The sequence below is a fragment of the Protopterus annectens genome, chromosome 1.part0 (genome assembly GCF_019279795.1).
Source record: "Protopterus annectens isolate FY-2018-M chromosome 1.part0, PAN1.0, whole genome shotgun sequence".
NCBI lineage: Eukaryota > Metazoa > Chordata > Ceratodontiformes > Protopteridae > Protopterus > Protopterus annectens.
The window spans coordinates 282,221,231-282,231,880 of NC_056725.1; the positions used below are offsets into that span (position 1 = coordinate 282,221,231).

Sequence of the window (10,650 nt, forward strand, 5' to 3'; positions counted from 1 at the left end):
TATTGGGAAAAGAGTCATTTGAAACTTCTTACAGTTGTATACAGTCCTCACTTGTAATTTCCAAAAGTAAATCATTTTCCTTGCTGACCGTCTTTTTGTTACTTCAGTAAAATGTTTCTGAAACACCTGTGTTGTTTTCTTCATTTTAAGATAGACAGATATGACCATAACATTTGTGAAGTCCAGTTTTTTTGTTTTTCTTGGGATTATTTCAATGATTTATCATTGGCTAACACTGAATAGTTTTGCTTAATTGGTACTACTTTGTGTCCAAGAGATCCTGCAATTTGTTTTCCTCTGCATTCTGGCACTAGTCATTTGTACTTCAACTACTCTTAGCATTTTCACATCTAATAATTTTAAATAACAAGAACATGTTTTACAGTTAATTAAACATAGCCCAAGTGTACTGTTTAGTGATAATCAATAAATGTATGAGATGTATAAACAGAAATCATTGTAATATTTTAAACGGTTGTCTTGCATTTGCTTTCATGCTCCATATAGAATTATATACTGAATCATTTATTAACAAGCTTATCTTTTCTGTTCTCAGTGTTACAGTTCCCATGTCAGTTAATTTCAGACCTAATATTGTCTAGTTATGGTATAGACAGTTGTTGGACATCAGAAAGGGATGTTTTTCATTAGATTATTGTTGCAGTAGCCTAAGCTGTATGGGATTTATAATGCCAGGAATCAGATTACTGGTCTGTATCCAAAGCTTCGCAGCTGCTTCCACACTGGAAGAGGCAGTAGAGCTTGTTGGGTTAAAAATAAATGCATAAGTACCAAAGTTCAAAAATGTCATGCCTTTCAGGCCCAAAGCTGTCTATAGCTTCTTTAGTGGTTCTTTAATCAGCTAGTGTTGAAAAATTGGGCATACGAGTACCCCATTATTGACTTTCCTTCCCTTTTTCAATGAGAATTATTGTTGTTTTTGGATTATGTCTGAGAGAAAGGGGAAATACTTTTGTGATGTGAAATGTCTTATAGAATCTCACATATAGCCTGTATTTTCATGTTAGCTAAGGAACATGACATCCAGTGTCATGCTCCATTTGTCTTTCTTTCAAACCTAAGACCCTTATGAGTTGGCTTAATTCCCCCAAGTTTTAGTCAAGAACCAATATCTTAAAACTCTTTTATGGCCCACTTATACTGTCTGATGCCAAGTCCTCAGACATCCCTCCTTAGGTCATCAAGAAAAGTTAAGTTATTACAGTGGGTTCTTCCATACCATTTTTCACATTCTGTCTTTCCTGGTCCTCAGCAAATCACTTTGTTTTTGGCATATCAAAACCATCAAACAGCTTGATGGCTGATCTCAACCCCACTGATGTTGCTCATCATGGAAAAGTGTAGGAAGTCCTGACAAATCCTTAGCGATTAAACATATGTCCAGTGCAGACAAGGGAGAACAATGCTTGATCTGTTAAGAAAGGGATGTAGATGTCCCACAGATAAATGTTTCAGATGAGGTGCCTAGCACCCATTAGAGGAACAGACATCAAAGCAGATATTTTCTACTGCGACTCCTAAGGAAAAGTCTCAAAAATTGAAACATCTCAGCAGAAGTCTCTCTTGTTTTAGTTTTATACAAAATGTTTCAATCTTATGAGACTGTTTCTTCAGCTCAGAATCATTCAAACAGAGATAAAAAGAAACTGAAAGAAAGAGAGAGAGAGAGAGAGAGAGAGAGAGAGAGAGAGAGAGAACTCCTTCACTTTCTTCTGCAGATCTGATTCAGAAATAGAGGTGGCTGGTTTAGACCTTGCTTCCCAAGTTGCTTCAGCTGAAAACTGGGAAACAGAACCTGAAGAAGATATTTTTTTTTTGTTGTTGTTCATTTTCCCCTGTGGAGAAGTTGTCCTTTCCTGATTCTATTAGGAGGATGAAGGACTTGTTTCAATGGGAGCATAAAAAGATCTCTGTAACTCCACAGAAATATTGGGCGCAAGCACATACCCACAAACCAGTGGCTGCACCCCTAGTTACTGCATTACCACAGGACACTTTTAATACAGCCAGTTCTTTTCATGATAGTCTTTCTGCTGCTCCTAGAAAAGCTCATACACTCTAGAACGTTCTTCAGTCTTATAGGTACCTTTTCTCTAATCCCAGAGCAGACCCTTCAGCTCTAAAGACCTCTGTCTCTAAACACCTGGCAGTGCCTTTGATAGATTTAGGAAAAAGGTTAATACCTCTTCGATCTTAGTATTTTAAACTGTCATTTGTCAGGCCCATATGTTCAAATTCTTTTAGCCTCCTTTGCTAACATGAAAAAGGCTATTGCTGATTTATCTAGCTCAGTATTTAAATCTTCTTTACCATTGTTGCTTTTCTTAGTCAATCTGGTTATCAAACGCTCCTTCAGATTCTCTTATGATGGATGCTGTTGATACAATTTATAGAGCTACAGCAACGCAATTAGTCTTGCATAGGCTTGCATGGCTACATACCCAGAATTTACCTCTAGATGTAAAATCTGAATTTCTTAATGCCCCCCTGGATAAAAGGGCTTTGCTCAACACTTCATCTGTGGATGTTTTGAAGTTGTTGATGAAAGGGTAAAACTGATACAAGGAGAAAAACAAAATTATCTAACCCCTGTACCAAAACATAATAGAACTTTCCCCTGCAGTCTGTGTTCATTTTCTTTTCAGAAAACCATTTAAACAAAGATATCAAAAGTCAGTAAATCAACCTTTTAAGAAGCAATAGCAAGGATGTCACATGAAAAAGGAGGAACCCCTCAGGAAGATGCTCAGTCAAAGAAAAATAACTGACTGGCTGACTTGGGGAGTGTGACATAATGATTAAGGACTTTCCCTTACATATAGAAGGTACAAGATTTGATTCCAGTGTGGAGCAAGAATTATTAACTAGGCTTGTAATAATCTATAGACTGATAGCGTACTATCTACCTGTGCGACCAACCTCTCCCCACTATGGCAGTCCTCCCAAACTTTCAAAAAATCCTTCTTTATATCTTTCCTCTATAATACCTGGTTATAACCGATTATTAGGTACTTAGAATCATCCAAAATTGCTACATATGACAATATGATTCTCACACAGACAGTAATGTTCCTTTATTCCATCTCCAAAACGAAATCCACCAATTTTCTCCCATCATTGCTCATATGATTTCCCAGGGAGTACTAGAATATGAGCTCATAATAAAAAAGGAACTGGATTCTATTCAAGAATATTTCTGGTACACAATAAGGAGTAAACCTGAAGACCTGTTTTGGATGTTTTTTTTTTTCTCTGAATCTCCATGTCAGGGATCTGAAGATCAAAATGCATATTCTATAACCTCTCTTACTGTTAATCTGCACTTTTACTTTCTTAATAAGGTTGGATCCGAAAGATGCTTACTACTTTATACCCCTTCAAAAAACTCTAGACCCATTTTACTATTTTCTACTTCTGGTTCACATGTTCAGTTCTCCTCTTTACCCCTTGGTTTGTTCACAGCACCAAGAGTATTTGCAAAGTGTCAAGTACCAGTGATTGCTTGTGCAGATTACAAGGCATTCATACTTTTCCTTACATGGACAATTGCTTTATTTTTGCAAACTCTATTCAAAAATGTTAGAAGTTTCTACTCTTGGTCACATATCTGTTTTATAACTGAGGTCTTCAACTCTATATGGAAAAGTCATCTCTCATTCCTTCCAAGAGGATGACTTTTCTAGGTTGCCTGCTAGAAACCTTACAAATGATGGTATTCTTGACTCAGGAGAAAGTAACCTTTTTCAAATATGAATTTTTCAATTTTCTATTAAGCTCTGCCATCAGTAAAGTAATTCTTTGGGATAGAAGGATACATGGCTTCTACAATTCTCATTATTCCTCTAGCTAAATTAGACATGAGAAACATTCAGTAGTTCCTCAAATCAGCCTGGACTCAACACCAACACTCCTGACTTTCTTATAAAACATTTTGTTTGCCAGGAACTTCTCAAGTGGATACACCAGATGACTCTGAATGTGAGGCTTTCAATCTTTATTTCAGCCCCTTTCCAGTCTGTATCTATGGAAGCTTCAGATTTTGCACAGGGCGGGACTGTATTCAGGAGATCCAAAGTATAAGGATGTTGGGAACACATTTTCAAAAGGAAACACATAAAAATCAAAGAAATTATGGCATTGGCAATTGCTCCCAAGTTGCTGAACCATTTTTTGAATCCAGGACACTTATGGTAATCATAGACAACACCACTAGCATGTGGTACATAAACAAACAAAGTGGATTTAGGTCATAGCTATGCTAGCCTGAGAACTTACACTACAACACAAACCATCCTTGCAGGCTATATTGCAGAATACTGTGACAGAATGTTGGAGCAGAACCAGCCAGAACCCCACAAATGGATATTATACACAGAAGTCTTCACAGGGAATTATCCACCTGTTGGAAGCTCCACAATAAGATTGTTTTACTTCCATTTAAAACAGACCATTAAAAAAGTCTGCTCCAGCACTCCTTGCAGAAAGAAGACAAATGCCTTCTCTTTCCCGTGAACAAAAATGTTCTTTTCTGTCTTTTCCCTTTCCTGTGAACACCAGGGGTCTTTTAAAGATCCAGAAAGGATTCTCCAAAGACAGTATTGGTAACTCTATTTTGGCAAAAGTGGCCCTTTATTCTCATGAAAATGGCCAAGGGCAATTATCACAAGCTTTCCTACAGGATCATCTTGCACAGACAAGTGGACTCTTGTTCACCCCACACAGAAATTCCTTTTGTGACAACATGGATGGCAGAATTTCAGTTCTTCTCAGGCACATATTTTCTGAGAACATTATGCAGGTATTACAGATGGATAAGAAACCTGATACTAGGAAATTATATTTGGTCAAATGGAAGTCATTTTCTAGCAAGTACCAGAAACAGAAGCAAGTCCTTTTAAAGGCAGACACTCCTTTGGTTCACCAATATCTGTGCTAGTTGTTAAAATTAGACCTTTCTTATTCTTGTATCAAGATTCATCTTTCAGTAATTTCTGCTTGTCTGCATTTATCTCTAGTTCTTTCTTGTTTACAGTAAAACAGTTTTTGAAAGAGCTACAACATGTCCAACTTGCTGTAAAACAGGTGACTTGACTCCCTTCATGGGATTTTAACTTGAACTCAAAAAACGTACACTTTTTCCTTCTGAACCAGCTCATAAGGCTGATTTAAAATTCCTGACTTGGCAAACGGTGTTACTCAGTCATCGAAAAACAGCTAGGAGAGTGCCTGAGTTGCAGACTGTTATGGAATTCACCTTTACCTTACTTTCGATAAAGATAAGGTATCCTTAAAAAAACAATCCTTTCTTCATGCCAAAACGTGTATCATAATTTATTCTAAGTCAGTCCATTAAATTCTCTGTTACTTACCTTCAACCAAAAAAATAAGTAATGGATATAAAATCTTGCATACTCTAACATAGTCATTACACTGATAAAACAAAGGACTTTAGAAATTCCAGTCTGAGAGGAGACAGCCAGTGGCAACCATACTGTCTCCAAATGGTTATCTAATGCTATTCAGTTTTGTTATTCTCAATATTGGAAAGATCCTTACCAACAAAGACAAGGCTTACTCTACCAGACAATGGCTACTTCTAGGAATTTTTGGAAAGTGGTAGACTCTAGAAGTATTCCAGATGTGGCATCTTGGTCATCTGTACTCACTTTCACTAGGCATTATATCCTTGACTCCTTCTCCGGAACAAGAGCAGGTTTTGCTAGGGCTATTCTTCTGGGACTATTGGTCCCCACCTCTTCCTGCTCCTCCTCTCTTACAGTGTAAGCTTTGCTAATCATTCCATATAGCTTAGGCTACTACAACAGTGATGTAATAATGAGCATATTGTACAGTTGTGTAAATCAACTTATCATAGCAGTAGATGTTTGAAGACGTCACTTTTGCAGTATTAACACCCTCCATTCTACCCATCTTTTGATCCCTCTAATGAGTTTTATTTTTTATGAGAGCTTTTTCTTCACCCTGAACTATGAGGCAGAGCGGGGTCTCCCCTTATCCCTGCTTTTTCCCCTTTCTCCTAGCACATTACCTGACATTTTGGACTGTAGCTCTCTCTCCTAAGAGGCAGGAAAGCTCTGAGTTTTGGTGCATGTACTTCTACTGTTATATCAGCATACCCTCATTCCTCCTTCAACATGCAGGAGTATGGAAGCTTTGCATACTGACTGGCTGTCTGATTCTTGGCAGGATATGTCTCATATATCTTAGGCTACTGCAACAGTGATGTACTCAGACTTCTGCTGTTATGGTAAGTTTACATACGCAACTGTACTTTCTCTGTCTTAAAATAAATTAAAAGATTTTTAATGTTAGAAATTGTGCAATGGGATTATTAAGAGAATTATGTCATAGTCTGGCATCTCTAAATTTTGTAAGTACGTATTTATCTTTCCAGGTGTGTCACATCAATTACTGTATCCTATAAAGAGTAAATCAAATAACCAAGACTGATTGTACAATTTAATATTAGTACTGTTTTCCAAATATGATGGTAATAAACCATCTCACTGAATATTTCAATAGTGTTTTCATAAGCATTAAAGGCAAGTAGCATGGATTTTTAGTGAGTGACAGGCAACAGATGTTAGCTGACAAATTCAGATGTGCTTCTGAAGTTCTATTGCAACCACAAAGCACAATTTAAAAAAAAAATCAAAATGCTTATTTTGTTTTTTTACTGCATTATGATGCTTTCCAGATACTTCTAAGAGGAATTTTCACTGAATGTGTATGTTTGCATTTGTTTACACTAAAATACATTAGTTAAAGTGAAGTTTGTATGTTAAAATGTTTCATATCACACACAGTGTTCTTAAGATCTTCTGGGGTGTTTTTTATTGTTTCTCATGGTAACTACTATGTACAGTGCTCCCACATAACTGTTTTGTTTATAACACAGTGCTACACAATCCAGTCTACCTCAGTTTGTCCCATCCATTGGAAAAAAACTACAAAAGAATCATGAGAATTACCTCCAGTGCATATCAGAAACTATTTCCTGTTGTATTCATTCTCAAAACAGCAGCAAAACAGAAATGTTAATGTACTTGTAATCTTGGACATGCCAAATTACATGGTGCTACATATTAAACATATCTGTGGAGGGTAAATTTAACATTTGTGTCTAAATCTCTTTTATCTGCTAACAACTCACTATATTTAGTAACCACAATATTACTCGCAGTGAAGTAGTTCTTCTGTTTGTTAATGACAACTGTAAGTGTATATCATTGACTTCAAAATGCAATAGTCCGTTTAAAGTGGGACAAATTGCAACTTCATGAATGTCTTAATGGAAAAAAATGTGCATCATTTACAAGACTCATTTGTCTGAATAAAATGCATTTTTTTCTATTTCCGGACAGACATTCAGTTCGCAAGGTATAACAATAAATTTATATACGCTATTACACTTTGATGTATACTTGGCTGATGGGTTGGGATTTCAAGATTTACCTGTAGCATTTAATAATGCAAGACATTAAGCAAATAATATTTAGCACAATGGCATGCTGATTTCACAGAACATAAACATGTCAGTCAGAAGCTAAATCAAATGCCCACAAGAAGCGTAGACAAAGCAAAGAGGTAATGTTTAGATAAAAATTGCTTGTTCCTGATATATTTCTGGCATAATAAATGATTGCAGCTGCAAAAGGAACTCATTATGGAATGAACTTCAAAAGCTACAATTTCAAATTCACTCCAGTGACACAAAGAATTACATTAAAACTGAATAATTTCTGGAGATACTGACTTGATGGAGGAAAAGCATTCTTTCTGAGATTAATAAAAAAAATATACTAGCTATATTCTGAATGTTGGCTGATTGCCTTTGAAAAGAAATTATTTTTTTATGTCTGATGAAAATCAGTTACCCATCTGAATACTGATATAACAGCTGAGATAATTTTAGAAAAAAAAACAAGGGGCATTTATGCAGTTTCTTGTTATTGATAGTACATATTTTAATTGTTAATGAAATGCCACACACTGCTCAAAGATACATTTATACTGATTTATGAAGTTCCAACTCTCGGTATTTGTTACATGCCATTACTTCAAAGCATTGCACTGCTGATAATTTTCCTGGTATATGTAATTGAAGAAATAATCTTCATGCTTTCATAGGCATTCAGACATGATTTTGTCTCCTAATTTCGATCAAGGGCCAGAATCCAGAGTCATTTGCAGTTATGTCAAGACAGTGAGCCAACCAAATGATGGATATCTTGAAAGTATTGTCTTATCAACAGGTGACTGCTACTTAATTATAAAACAAGCAGAGAAAGTGGATAATATCCCATAGTCACATGACATGGCATGGGTGATAGTATTACATCATGCATACTTACAGGTAGAGTGCTGGTACAGGTGACCAGTGAAAACAAATGCTTACGGTACTGTATTTTGCTAAAAATCACTATCAGCGGGTTCATAGAATGTTAACATATAAGTGTGATTTATATGTTATGATGTCACTAGACCCCTGTATGCATCCACAATTGTGGAATCTGCAACTGAAAAATAAACTGCAATTCAATTGAAAATAAACGGCAAATATCAAAGCTAGCTATTATTCCACTAAACATGTTTTGCAGGGGCTCCAGTTTTGTGCTCCTAAAACCCTGCCACTTAATATTTGATAACTCAAAAATCATTGTACCTTGGAGAAGTGGAGAAATATTCTGAGGTACAGCATGTTTATATTTGGTGTGTTCTGCTCCCATACCCACATATTGTCTTTGAAGAGCTGCAATCATAGTCCTTGGAATTTTAACAAGTTTCAGAGCCAGCATGGTCACAGTTACTGTCTAAACTGTACTAGTAGTGTTCTCTCTGTCTCATACTATGCACTGCTAATGCACTCCTTTATTCCCCTTTGTTTGGTATAGAGTATCTGCTCTACATACATCCTCAATGTGTACCATGTTCTAGAGAGGTGCTTACTTATTGTTGGAGAGCTGCCCTATAGCTCAGTACAGTTATATTGCAGACTTACATGCACTGAATGTTAGTGTAGGATGCCCTGAATACATAATATGATTCACTTGAACTGAATGTTACATGATTTCATTATGATTCTAAGATGACATTTAGTAGGGGCAAGGTAGGGCCCATTGACCGTGTGTGCAGCTGTGGTCATAACTCTGCATAGCCTCCATATATATGGTTTTATAGCCTGCTTCCATGTGGCAAGCTCCTCTGAGAACCTACTTATATTACATAATTTAACAAACTTGGCAGCAAAATTTAGCAAACTCAACAGCTGTACCGTCTTTGTTATGTGTCTTCACCACAGTGCTCTGATACTTTGGGATGCAACCATAGAAGTTAAGGCTGTATTATGTTACTGAATAAAATGAATCTTGTTTAGCACTGAAATGTCAATACAATGTTTCATTCACTGAATACATAAAGAAGAAATATGGTGCCTTCATATGTGTTGAGAAGAATCTAATAAAGTGTGGTAAAGCATTGACCTCTAAATGTATAAATAGGTCTGCTTCATTACATGCTCATTTACCGCACTGTTGACAAATTTGTTGATTAACCCACACTGTTGCCTGATGTACAGTTGGGCAATGAAGAGAAGATGTACTGCTTTTCAAAGTGCCTTTACAAAGGTGCTATATACCCTGCACCCCCAGAGGTCAGGTCTTCACTCTTACAACTCCAGCTTCTAAGATGGATGATATAAAATGGTTTAGCAATAAATAAATGGACTGCTTTTCAAGAATGTTGATCCTGAAGGAAACTGTTGCTGGAAAACAGGTCCCTTCAGCATGGCAATAATAAAGATAGACTCACTGGTCAGTGAGTGAGGTATGGGTTTGAAGGGCATTCACTTATCACAAGTTGAGGGGCACATTTTATATTAGGTGCTGTAGTCTCATTCACTACCATGAGTGATGTGCTGAATTCTGTGCTTCCTAAACCATCTGGTACAAGGAGTTGTAAGCAAAACATGAAGCTGCCCATTGGACACTCTGTATGTGCTAGAACACAAGTAAAAACAAGTCTAATGCTGTAAGCTAAACTCCATGGAAATCATAGGACTGGTAGAGGGACTAGCAGCTGTGGATGTGCAATGTCTTTGCTAGGGCACATGTGTATGTTATCTGTTTCACTGAAGGCATGACCGGACATTCCTTGCATGAAATTATCATTCCCAAATGAAGAATGAGATGAGACAGGATTAAGTGAGTTATGTAAAAAAGTTCATTATGCAGCCATGGTACAGAAATTAGTTAATTGTCTTTGTCATATGACTTACACTGTCATCCTTTGGTATTCTTGAATGGGCTATACATCCAAGTACAGAACTGCAAGTACCCCCTGGCTCATTAAGTAATATCAATAAAGCTAAGAATTTTATAAACATTCAAGGACATAATGAAAAACTAGCTGGAAGACAATTTCGTTGACAACAGGGACCAGTTGTTGAGAAACACTGGTGATGGAAGTGGTGGAATAGAAGTAAGCTTTGTACTGATTTATGGATGTAAACAAATTTCCTGTTATAGTGTGTAGCAGTGTTTTCTTCTGGACAGGTATAAAGAACAATTTGTTTGACACACAATCACTGAATTTCCAAATCAACAATAA

At 36.6% G+C, this 10,650-nt stretch overlaps 1 protein-coding gene across 1 annotated transcript in view; it reads left to right on the top strand.

The window, feature by feature from the left end:
- LOC122791637 (leucine-rich repeat and fibronectin type III domain-containing protein 1-like) overlaps nucleotides 1-7,222 on the top strand; it is a 684,457-nt gene extending 677,235 nt beyond the window's left edge. Inside the window, exon 3 of the mRNA XM_044059490.1 lies at nucleotides 1-7,222. This exon is cut by the window's left edge and continues 1,913 nt beyond it. The gene's annotated coding sequence lies outside the window, so the exon portion shown is untranslated.
- Nucleotides 7,223-10,650: the final 3,428 nt, after the last annotated feature.